General features: G+C 40.3%; 1 protein-coding gene across 2 annotated transcripts in view; it reads right to left on the bottom strand.

The window, feature by feature from the left end:
* LOC143127350 (solute carrier family 12 member 3-like) overlaps positions 1-3109 on the bottom strand; it is a 99080-nt gene extending 95971 nt beyond the window's left edge. For both annotated transcript variants that reach the window (XR_012987571.1, XM_076288803.1), the window contains exon 1: positions 3008-3109. The gene's annotated coding sequence lies outside the window, so the exon portion shown is untranslated. The remainder of the gene's footprint in view (positions 1-3007) is intronic.
* Between the last annotated feature and the right edge of the window lie 10289 nt (positions 3110-13398).

Here is a 13398-nt window from a genome sequence, read left to right on the forward strand (position 1 = left end):
AATTCGTTTTCCAAGCATTTCATGAAGCACATGATATGCCGAGTCTACTGAAACGCATTCCATTCAGATAGCTAGGTGGCTACCAGGCACATAATTCACTTTTAATTCCAAAAAGAAATGTGAAGCAACATGTCATTGCACACTTCCATTTCCAAAGCAATGAAGGCTACTTATAACAACGTAACATTGTGCATATTATTGTTAATATTGTGCTATCAATGTAACTCAAATAAACAAGAGCTGACAAAAGGGCATTATGAGAACGTAAAGATAAATGTTGTTAAAGTGACAGTGCACCATTTATAAGTAAAACAGCATTTCTTCAGAAATTAATGTTTAAAAACACACAGTAATGGTCTTAAATTATAAGCCTTTTTATTTTACTTTAGGTGTTTGAGATATCATTTAAATGTCACTCACTCAAAGCCACTCACTTAATAGGGCACCGAAATGGCCAGCTGGCCACCATCTTGACATTTCTTTATATAAGCTTTGATTTAGGCTCTCTGTTGATTTTAATGAGAAGGCCTAGGCCTTAAAGTTACAGTATTTCTATCACAATTTACCAGACTTTGACCTTTTGTTGGTTTTTAACAAAATTCTGACTATGATTGTTCCTTGTATTGCATCATGAGCACTGCTCCTATTGCATTCCTAGCTCAGTCATTATGCTATACCACATCTCCCTCCATTGAAAGAGCAATGAGCTGCATTGAGCGTAATAAACTGCATTTAGAATGCCAAATCCATATTTCTAGATATTTTGGTGAAAGTAACTTAAAAGTAATGCAATAGTAGTGTAATGCCTTACAATTCAGAGACAGTAATATTATAATGTAACAAATTACTTTGAAATGACAGTAATCAGTAATACATAATACATTACGATTTTAAAGTAACTTGCCCAACACTGGCTATAGGCCTGCTATCCGTCAGTTATGCTTAAACCCCGTTTTTTTAATGCTGCTTAACAGAACATCCAGCTGAACTATAGTTATGAACATTACTTTAATCATTTCCATATTTCATTTTATGCACATATTTAATTTGCGGGAGTGCAGTGAATCATCGGTTTGTCCCGCACCCGCGAACGCACCTCTCTCTTATCCCGCCCGCTCCCGCAAAGACCTTTAAAAAGTTGTCCCGCGCCGCATTCTTTTGCGTCGGGACCCGCAGGTCTACCGCGGGAGTGCAGACCTCTACTTGGTAGGCTATCCAGGCCCAAGGCTTGTAGATACAACGTAAATCGTTGTTTGAACGTTGGCCACTCACAGTCCACATTTCCAGTCCAATTCAGAGGTTCAGGCGGCTTCACACTTTCCATGACGTCTGTCGGATTACTCCTGGTAATGTTACTATTTGACTGATAAACTGAGCTTTTTTAATAAATAAACCTTTTATTTATTAAACTTGGTCGGCACACACGTTCAGCATGACTTTTTCATTCTCTTAATCTATTGATGACATTATATCACATATTTCCTATGTATCTGCTATGCCATTAATGCAGCCATCTAGTGGTTGGGAGTTAACCTCATTCACTTATCATTACATGTTGTAGTTTCTAGATGATAGCCTAGGTTAGACAGGTAGGGTCTCGCGCCAAACTCTTTTGCACTGATGGTCTGAGGACGTTTGTCACCTCACTTGGTAGCACATTGGTTGATGGATTAAACACTTTGTTTATTTATTTTTCAACGGCAAACAATGGTGTGCGAGTTTTCTTCCATGATTGACTAGATGATAGCCTACACATGAAATTAATTTCTGTCAATTAAACCTCTTATCAGTGCAGATTTATTTATGGGTATCCTCATTTATTGTGATGTCCAAATCCCATGTTAGTGTTTCACGCATGCAGTTTGTGGTTTGGATGAGTCAGACGGCAGGCAGCTTGCCTGTCTTTAGCTTAAAGTTTCTGTCCAGAATTGTGTGAAAACCGCAGAATCCTCAGGAGAGAAACCCCTGAACCCGCGTCCTATGTAGTGATGTAAACACTCTGTGCTCTTTGCACGAGTAGGCTACTATTTCAGGCGTGCGGGCATGCGGGGAGGGGGGTAGGGGGATGGGCGTCCGAAATTGTGTCCAGGGCCCGTGGTCACAATAATCCGGTCATGACAACCAGCACATGGAATGAAAAACAAAACAAACACAAAGCAATAGCAATGGCAGATAGGTGAAGACAAAATAAAGAGTTCAACAAGAAGTATGACACTACTGTATCTATCAGGATCGTGCCTGGAAAATCATAAGGTCTGGCCTGGACTGCCTTTGTGCCACCCTGGTGGCCATTTTGAATATTTTACTGAGTTTGTTGTGTGCTTTTGCTGTTCCCCATGTGCTCTGCAGTCATGTGACTGTCTCCACCCCTTTCCTTATTTGGTCTGCACTTCCTGTCTTCTTAGTTTTCCCTCCATTTTCTGCTCACACCTTCCCTACAGTTTTATTGATCTTGTCCAGTTATCTGTCAATTTGTTCATCGGTCTGTGTATTTATAACCTCTCTGTTCCGCTGTCCTTTGTCGGTTCGTCTCTGTGGTTGTCCTGTCTTCAGTGCTTGGTTTTTTGCTTCTCATGGATTTACCAAGAAATACATATTTTGACTGTACTCCTGCCTTTAACGAGTCTTGTGCCCGGGTCCTGCATAATCCTGACAATCTCCCTCCCCACTGAACAAACCTGGACGAGGATAGTCGTTGTGGAACCTAGCGCAGCCTACAACTGGGAATTATTGGCTATTATATGACAGAATATGCTACCCGTCTCATTTAGTGGATTCACACACTGCTGTGGGTTTTGTGTGTATTTTCCAGCTGTAGTAGGCAGGTAGTGCCATCTAGACGGACTGACATTGCCCTGGATAGTTGATGGAGCCCACTACACAGTCATAACAACAGACACATGAAAAGAGGGGATAAACTAAACACAGTTACAGACACACATGCTTACACTTTATTATGCTATATGCGATTCTACGTGTTTGTGTGTGTGTGTGTGTGTGTGTCTACCTGGTGATTGAATTCTCTTGCGGGCTTGGAACTTCTTCAGTATGGAAGTGGCACACATTTGGAATATTCCAGAATGCACTCAGCGTTCTCAGGGCAGCAGTCCTCACAACACACCGCCTGCAAACAGGGAACACATGGAGACTAAGATAATAAGTTGCAAAACACACAGAACATGACATATTGTCCTGTTCACTGAAGCACTACTTCATGCATCTTAAATAAACACATGCCTCAGTGCAAGTCAGGTACATCAAACAAGGGCCAAATAAGGGCTAAGAAATGAAAAACATGTAGCCTAACACTACCCTTCACAAACTAAACATCCCTTTACTTGTCGGCATACCCACCCATCATACTTGCCCCCATTCACATCCATTATATGACAGGTCTGTTAATGACCATGGCTATACTAAACTGCAGTTCCTTAAATCAGTGGGTGAGATAACTTATGTATGACTTTATTCATTTGTTTTACTGGTCATCTTACCAGTTAACACGTTATAGCAACACTACATGTATATTATGTATGTATAATAATGTAATAATGTAAAAAATATTGTTACCTACCTATGTCCCATGGAAGTTCACAAGGTAACCGTTATTACTGCTACTTAACGTTAACAACCTTCATATGTGTCTGTAACGTAAGGTGACCAGATTTCTGAGACAAAATCCGGGGACATTTTCAGTTGAGAAGCGTAAAACATGTAATATTTTAATCTTTGTCAACTTAAAACGGGGACACTGTTCCTGGCGTCACTAGAGCTGCACTAGTACACAATCCCCCTAGGGTGGTTCGGGGGCATGCTCCCCCTTAAGAAAATTTGATATATTTTAACGTTTAAATGCATCAATCTGGTGCACTTTGAAAAGAAATTCAGAGGTTAGACTTCATTATTCTTATCTATGGATGGAAATATTTCTGCTGTAGCCTAAACTTGCACTTCAGAATTTTAACCATGCACATACAGGTGGAATAATTATAATATTGCAGTAAGTTATGATATTGCCCAACCACAAAGCATATTTTCTTCACAGTTTCACAGTTAAAGGTCCAAAATAGTATTGGCTACATTTCAGCACTCCATAAAATGATATCCTAGTGGCCGTGTTGTTCAGATAGTTAATCTAGCTAGTTATCTTGGTCATTGTAATGCCTATCTTCTTTTTTTCAGGACAGTCTGTGATCTGAGAATGTATGATAATATTTGTCTTAGGTAGCCTAATAGGGCCTATGTGTTGTCAGTCTTATATCAAGAAAAAATAACTCTCGTCTCATGATTTTTCTTTCCTTTATATTTTTGTCACTAGGAAGCATACAGAAATATAGGCTACATTGATATTTGTAGGTGATTGTCTGGAATCTGGCAAATGACAACCATTATGGTGGGATAGGCCTACTCTGGCTAAACAATTTACAAAAAAGTTTGTACTGACATAAATAGTTTAGCCTACATGAGAATAGGTATACATTATAATTTTGGCCCAAAGTTGGAGACCATGTAGAAATTTGTTGCAATTTCAAAACCGGACTACTCAGGAACCGCTTGTTGTAGGCATACGCTAGAGTTGTTACATAAGTTCATAGTTAATTTTCTCGCAAACCATTTATCACAGCAACTTGGTGCTAATATCATTGGAAAGTTTAGATTCCGACCGTTCACGTGATATCTGCATATGATATGTAGCCTATGCTATCTGTGTGACGAGTACTCCGCAATTTTAGTTTAACCTGGACTTGAGCAGCTGGCACGTTCGTGATGAATAGTTTAATAAGTCCCCCTCACAAGTGGTTTCATTTCAAAGATTCTACCACGCTGCTATTCCACCAATCGAAATAGCCTACCAGAAATATGGGCATTCTAGAACATCTCTGAGGTCTGAGCTGAGCGCTTGCTTTGACTGGCTTGAGCCTGTACATGAAGGGTGCGCAACTGTACGTTTGGTCAGTGTTCTCTTTCTTTTTTTTATTTCAATTTCGGGTCTGTCAGTCACAGTGACAACCGGGGACTTTTCCGGGGACAGCTCCAGCCGGGGACAGGTCACCGAAATCGGGGACTGTCCCCGGAAACCGGGGACGTCTGGTCACCCTACTGTAACGTTAGCAGCTAGCCTGCATGGTAACAGCCACTTTAAATGTAGTGCTAGCTAAGTTAGCTATATAACTTACTTGTATCTGATATTTCATTCAAACTAAAACTCTACATTCATAGCGACATCACAGACAGCTAGATATGATATATGATATAAACTACCATTCCAGATATTCCACACAATAATGAAGTTAGTTAGTAGCTGGGAAAGTTAACATTAACAGCTAACATCGCTAATGATAGCGATGTTAGCTCGCTAACTAATTGCTAGCTAATTCTAACATGACTAACAGCTTTGGTTAACATTCCATTTTGAAAACAATATATTTCGAATAAATTCCTGTTTTCAATTGGCATACAAAAGTACTGTAATTCTTACCTTGGATATGATAACGGCAGAGTTTCTACAGCTTACACATGAAGTCAGATGCATGACAGATAAAGTGACGGTTGAAGTCACTGGTGGGCTGGAGCAGAGCTGGAGTTCAAAAAAGTCAGTCAGGGGTGGGGGATGGGAGTTGCTGTGTGCGCACATGCGCTTATCAAAAGGCGATAAGCATAAAAACAATCGTCGCATTTTAGACTGTTACATTGAAATTTATATCATCATATTAACATGATTGTTCTCATGGTGTGACGTAAATTTCATATCAATTTGAGCCTTTTTTCTTGATATCAAATCAATTTGGTTTAGGCTAACATCCATGCTGATTTCGTTGATTTCTTATTTTACAACCATTTGTCAACATTTTACAAAGCTATTTAGCATTAAAACAGTGTTTCAACATTGTTTCAACATTGACACAACAACTGACATTATTTCACCTATAATTCAACATTGATTTTCTTGACCTTTTTACAACCATTTAACATTAAACGTTGTTTCAATGTTTGTCTACATACCCTTTTACAACCATTTAGCATTAAACATTGTTTCAACATTGTTTCAACATTGACGCAACAACTGACGTTATTTCACCTATATTTCAACGTTGAAGGTCGGTCTTGTGCCGGCTGGGTAGCAAAGACAGTGAAACAAGTACATTTAAATCTGAAACTTTAGTGGTTAGTTTTTTACTTTAAATAAGCCAGCCAAAACCTGAACGGCAATTCACCTTGAAGTTGGATTAAAACAAAATGCGTTCCTCCGGCCAGAGACCCAGGAGATCATGTCGAAAATGTACTGAGCTAGAACAGAGGATTTCTACTTTGGTTTCAAAGATGCATGCCCTTCCATCAAAGACAGATGAACTACGAGAGGCATCTCATGAAGTGAGTATAGCAACTACTGGAAATGCAGAGAATGTAACCCAGCAGTCTAATATCACTGCTAATAGAGCAGATGAATGCATCGACCTCACAAAGGGAAATGTGAGTACAGAGCCTTGGCACAGGCAAGGTGCCAGACCAAAAAACAAAAAAATGTAATACAAGAACTGTAATTACCTCAACACCAGTAAATTCAGATGTTAACTTCAGGTCTCGTATCAGAAATACAGACAGATCAGCAAACTACTACAGGGCTTGTGGTTCTAAGGGAAGCCCACAGCCCCTAACACTATGGAACAGATTTGAATGCCTCCAGGACGTAAGAGAGGAATTTCCCAGGGAACAGACCCAAAGCAGGCAGCGATCAAACCACAACAATAGAAAGATGGGCACAGACAAGAAGTAGCACTCGACACCTATTCATCCCACAACTCTTGTTCTAGGCGACTCTGCTGTGAGACATATAAATGGGGAAAGGATGATTGTATGTTGTTTCCCAAATGCTTCAGTGTCTGACACAAAAAACAAGCTTGCAGAACTGGTGTCAAAATATGCAACTATCAAGCGCATCATTGTGCATGTTGGAGCAAATACAGAGAACAGCTGTATGTCAAAGAAGATTTCAAGGAACTTTTCTCAGCCCTATATGAGCTTGGAATACACATTTTCATCAGTTGCCAACTCCCAGCAGAGGGAAGCTTTGTATTTTCCAGACTATTCAGTTTAAACACCTGGCTCGCAAAAACATGCTTTTCAGTTGGGATGAATTTTATTGACAATTTTAACCTTTTTTGGAATCGCAGGGAATACTTCAGACCAAATAGCAAAGAGCTGAGTTGGATTGGGGCCAAGATCTTAACCGAATACTATCACCTCTCTCTCCTGCACCCAACATTTTTTCTGCCAACCTTGAGCCGAGCCTCTGATAAGCGCTCAGTGGCCATACAGACGGAACAATCGGATGACATCAACAACTCAGCTAAACCAAAACACTCTGCACAGGCTGAAACAGAGATATGCCCAACCCTTCCTGCTGTGGGGCCCTCTGGTAACCACCCGGTAGCCTCCACTGAAATGCAGACCTTGGAGAAACACAAACAACCAGCTCAACAATGCCCAGCCATGTCCACTGGACAAGATAAGATGGGTGCTGCTAAAATGACTCAAAGTCAATCACTGGCGTCAAACTCCCTGGAATCTCAGCAAACAAATGGATGTAATGAGCATGAGGAGATAGCACCTATCAAAGCTGCTGAGGGGCTATCAGAAAGGAAGGGTCATGTTGTAACACCAGTACCAATACCCCTCCCCACCTCCGTCGACTCCTTGTCACCACAAAGACACAACAACATGGAATACACTACTGGAATACATGCTGAAAGCGGAGCATCTGCAACAAACTCCCCAGGGCCTCAGCAGGCAGATGGAGACTCTGGACCAATATTCAACCCCATCTTCCTTGATTTCCCATCACCACCTACACCCAATCACGTCCCCACCCGATCAAACTCCCCAGGCCACCCAAACCCCCCTGTATATCCATCCTCATCCCAACACTCCCCCACCCGCTCAAACTCCCCAGGATCCCCTGCATACCCATCACCATCCCCACCCCAGCAGATTATTTTTCCCTGCAAGAATGGAAGGACTGCTGCCAGTAGCCTTGCAGCTTGTTAGTAGCCCGAGACCTTCAACTGTATACCCATCAACATCCCACCTTGTTAGTAGCCCAAGACCTTCAACTGTATACCCATCAACATCCCACCTTGTTAGTAGACCAAGACCTTCAACTGTGCAGTTTTTTAGTACCCCAAGACCCTTAGCACCAAAGGTGCGCATGGCACCTCCACGGCCTCCCCCTTTCCATTCAGAAGGATCTCTTAAGCAGCAACAACCTCTTAGTTCATATTCTCAGCTGGCATATAGCAGCTGCAGGGGACAATTATTTGATGATGATGATGATGACGGTATTGTATGATATTCTCAGGGTCCCTGCAATATAAATGGTGACAATAGTTTTGAGAACATGCCAGGACCCAGTAAGCCCATGACATTCTCTATTCCTGTATTGACAAGAAATAAAACACAAATGCATCGAGCTTACAGTATAGGGTAAACCAGTCCAATCTCCTACCCGTACCAATTCAACCTCAGATTTCCCCCATGGACCATTTTTCCCCAACACTTACAGCAAAACTAGAACTCCTAAATATCAGATCTCTTTCAAACAAATCATTCTTAATTAATGATCTAATTTGCACACACAACCTATATTTTTTACTTTTAACTGCATGGTTAGATCAAGCAAACAGTGCTGCTACTCTCATCGAATCAGCTCCCCCAAATTTCAGCTTTTTGAGTGCTACCAGAGCAAATAAAAGAGGTGGGGGATAGCCACAATTTTCATGACGTCTTTTCAGTGCAATCAGTCGTCATTCGGTGACTTTACTTCATTTGAATATCTGTGTGCACGCATTATGTCTTCTCCTCAGATTTTATTACTGACAATTTACAGGCCTCCAAAACATTCAGCAAAAGTTTTTCTTGAAGAGCTAGGTGAACTGCAATCAGTCGTTTGCATAGAGTTTGACTGTCTTATTATATCAGGGGATCTAAACTTGCATGTGGATAATCCTGAAAACAATTACGCCAAGGAATTCATTGCACTAATCGATACTTTCTCCCTAACACAGCATGTACAGCGGCCAACACACTCTCTCGTCCATACCCTCGACCTTGTTATCACAAAGGGTCTTGATGTCTCTACAGCTGTTAAAGACCAGGGGCCTCATTTATAAAAGGGTTGCGTAGAAACCATCCTTCATTTGATCTTAGATCATTTCTGAAATGATCTTACGTGTGATTCAGAGAAAACGAACGTACGCACAAAAAAACGTGCGTACGCCAGCCTTCCAGATGTGCCGATTATAAATCACAAATGAACGTCAACTTGTGCGCAGCCGGATGGTTTTAGGTCTCCGCTTTGTAAACACCCCCTCATCAATATCATTAGCATATGTTTTAATGAAATCAATGGCCTAAAAGCTGTAGCCTATATCAAATTATATATGGAAAACATTGTATAGGCCAAGCCTATGCCATCTGATGTTAACTAGCCTATATGCGTCAGTTTGAATAGCTTAACTAATGTTTTTTCCAGCAAAGCTTTCTGGAAAGAGATTGTATGCATCCATGTCCATTGTCCTCTGCTCGCTTTCATTCCTTTTCCTTGCAATAATCAACATTTAGTATGTTTAGGCCTACTTTGTAGAAAAAAAATGGGTAGACCTCTAGGCCTACAGCATAATCATGTACGTTATGGTACAGTAGGCTACTGTACGTTTCCAATATGACCCAGGGTAATATGCTGATTTAGCCTACAAAACAGAGGACTAAATTATAAGCGTGATATGTCATGTAGGCTTAACGTTTCTTTTAGCATAGGCTATGTTTTGCTGAAAAAGTAGCCTAGTTTGCTGGTCATTATTCATTTATTCTGCATATCTTTGCTATCGTTTTCTTTCAATAATGTCAAATGGCTTAAACATTGTCCTTTATTGTTGATTTAGACCTACCTTTATATTTTAGCCTACATTATTCAACTCACGTATTGTCATCTGATCTTGGGCACTGCCAGTCAAAAAAAGCAAACAGGTGCGCGCTCTGCACCTCTTTACGCAACCCCGCCGCAACACTAAATATGAAGATGCCCTGCTTTCAGAGGATAACTTCCCTCCCTTGGTTGTGTAGGCTATATATGATATAAAATATCTATAGCCTACATTATATAGCTTACATTCAAATATTACCTTTCTGTTACGAAGCTGGGAATAGGCCTATGAGCGCAAATTAGGATGTAGTGGAGGCTAAACGCGAGTAAACGCAGTTTATCTACCTCTGACATTTCAGAAATAAAGTTTAGGCCTACCCACCTCTTATTAGAGTTTATCCACCTCTCAAAAGAGTTTATTCACTTTTAACATTCAAAACTGTATTATCCAATACTATCCTATAGGCCTATTCCGAATACTGCATAATAACCTCCACCATTATCAAACATGTTCGAATGCCTTTTTAAAAGATCCGATCCCGCATGGCGCAGTCCACCTCACCGAGATTGCAGAATTCATAGTTCACCCACCTCTTATTTTACCACCCTGGCACGAATGTACTTTTCCTCTCCTAAACGAGGGCAATTGGAAATGTAATGGTCAATATTAGATTGGTGAGAACACTAAATATACTAGATCACCTGTAAGAATGTTTCAATCATTCTATCGTAGGTCTTGGTGTTTTTTTCTTATATTATGAAATAAGAAAGCTATACGTTTTTTCACTTTCTTAAGTGCTATAGTTCTCATTAGCAGTTTTATGCCAAACCATAAAACATTAAGCTGCGTCCAAAAACATCTTTAAAAAATCTTCTGATATTGATCATGCATAGGGCAAAGAAAGACATGAGATCGTTGGTCTTGGAATTTTGAAAATGCATCGCACTTAGAACCTCAGATTACTTGCAGTACCCCGGCATTACCACAAGGAAATGGTCGTACGTCAAGTTTGAACCTGACGTGGAGATAAGCACTTTTCCACGTCAAAGACGTTTTTTATAAATCTGAGCGTTGGCATGGATTTGAGCGTAGGCACGGTCTAAGATCAAATCTGTGCGTAAGAAGGCTTTATAAATGAGGCCCCCATGTAATCGTACGTCTTTATCATCTGTAATTAATAACAAAAAGAAAAACAGTAATGGCAGAGCGTAGCAGTGGCTAGCTATAGGGTCAGAGACCGTGGTAGAATTATTGGTCAGTCTGCAAGTAGGTGACAGGGTTCGCATAACTGGGTTTGATGTATTTGAACCATTACAACACAACTGCATTAATTAAAAAAAACATTACATCAATCGTGTCCAAGTAGGCTACCACGCATCGCGCACTCGAGGTGGAATAAACAAAGTTGATCCAGGCCACATCGCCACAACATTACGATTTCTGGATCATATCCCTATATTTGCACACAAGTCTGACAACAATAATGCGAATGCTTACTCGAGGAAAGTCAAAGTATCCTATGCAGTCAATCACACTAAGGGAAATAGCTTATATCCGCGCTTATTAGTCAGCCTATCTATTCTATCTATATAGGCTATAGGTTTCACATTCCCTTTTAATTCGTATCCTCTAATAAGTCTACAGTTGTCATCACAGATAGGTTGTTGCATAACTTTGAGCATGTTGCATGTCCATTTATATAGAAACAGGCCTACTTTCGAAGTCATTCGAATCATTTTTAATAATCCACGTTTCACAATATACTGTGCAAATAAAGGCCTAGACTCGCGATCAACTAATGTTGTTGCGCTGCATTGCCTCTAAGTGTCGCCAACTGACGATACACATTGGAAATGTGCGTACGCCAGACATGAAATTTGCGTGGAGGACCGCACATTCTCACGTTCAAGTCAGTCTTCGTACATCCGGACGTGAGCGTGAGAAGTGGCGTACGCAGCATTTTTGTACGTACGCAAGCTTTGTACATGAGGCCCCTGGCCTTATCTGATAATTTCTGCGTGTTCTTTGATGTGTCTGTCCCCACACACTCAAAACACAGCTATGATTGTAAAAAGGAGAATCATAAATGATCAGACAAGTGCTCTCTTTGAGCAAGCACTTTCACTAAAGTCAAGTCAACTGTCAGACTCTGTAGAAGACTTATTTGATCACTTTAATGCAAAAATGGCAAACATTATGGATGACATTGCGCCATTACAATTCAAGAAAGTTAAGGACAAACAGAAAGCACCATGGAGGCAAAATCCAGCAGTTAAACTTCTAAAAAGAGAGTGTAGGAAGACTGAAAGAAAATGGCGTAAATACAAACTTCAGATCCACTATGAAATCCATAAAGAGATGCTCTGCACATATAACTCACATTATCAATAGAAGTTCAAATAACACTCGTATTCTATTTTCAACTGTTGATAAGTTAACAAACCCCCCCCCCCCCCTCACAATTAGCACCTGAACTTCTCTCAACTAATAAATGCAATGAGTTTTCATCTTTTTTTAAATGTAAAATTGACTAAATCAGACTCAACATATCTGCTCAATTACAAATTCAACAACCTGAACTTCCAGCAACAAACAGAGGGAAATTAAACTTGATGTCAGAGTTCAGCTTGATAGACTACGAAACACTTGAAAAAACGGTACAGAATCTCAGCTCTTCCACATGTGTCTTAGACACTCTGCCTACCAATTTCTTCAAAACTGTTTTTCACCTCATTGCGGCAGATGTCCTTCAAATTGTAAATGTATCACTGCTGTCTGTCACTTTTCCTAAGTCACTGAAAACAGCTGTTGTAAAGCCACTTCTCAAGAAGAATAACCTGGATGCCTTTTTTTGGCAAAATTATTGAAAAAGTAGTCTTTAATCAATTAACCACCTTCCTAACATCAAATGGGTATTTTGATTACTTTCAGTCTGGTTTTCGGGCAAATCACAGCACTGAAACAGCTCTCATTAAAGTTTCCAATGACATACAGATTCAGGTAAAACATCAGTCCTAGTGCTACTGGACCTTAGTGCAGCATTTAACACTGTTGATCACAATATTTTAATACACAGACTAGAACACTGGGTTGGATTTACAGGCATAGTTATCAGCTGGCTAAAATCATATCTACAAGAAAGGAGCTTCTTTGTTGCCAAATCAGTAAATGGAGCAGGACCTAAATACCTGTCAGACATGCTTCAGCAGTACACACCTTCTCGTCCTCTTAGGTCCCAGGTGAAAAACCTGCTGTTAGAACTAAACATGGTGAAGCAGCTTTTAGCTGCTATGCGGCTCAGCTGTGGAACCAACTTTCGGATGACATCAAAAAGGCCCCAACTGTAGCCAGTTTTAAATCTAGACTTAAGACCAAATTGTTCTCAGATGCTTTCTGCTAACTGTGCCGAGTTACAAATTCTGAATCTGCCTTGATAATTATTCTACCTTGTCTTTTATTACTTTTTTTTACTACTTTT

The sequence above is a fragment of the Alosa pseudoharengus genome, unplaced genomic scaffold, assembly GCF_046254945.1.
Source record: "Alosa pseudoharengus isolate Yale_2024_CS ecotype anadromous, Long Island Sound unplaced genomic scaffold, YU_APseudo_1.1 YU_APseudo_1.1_scf_17, whole genome shotgun sequence".
Lineage (NCBI taxonomy): Eukaryota > Metazoa > Chordata > Actinopteri > Clupeiformes > Clupeidae > Alosa > Alosa pseudoharengus.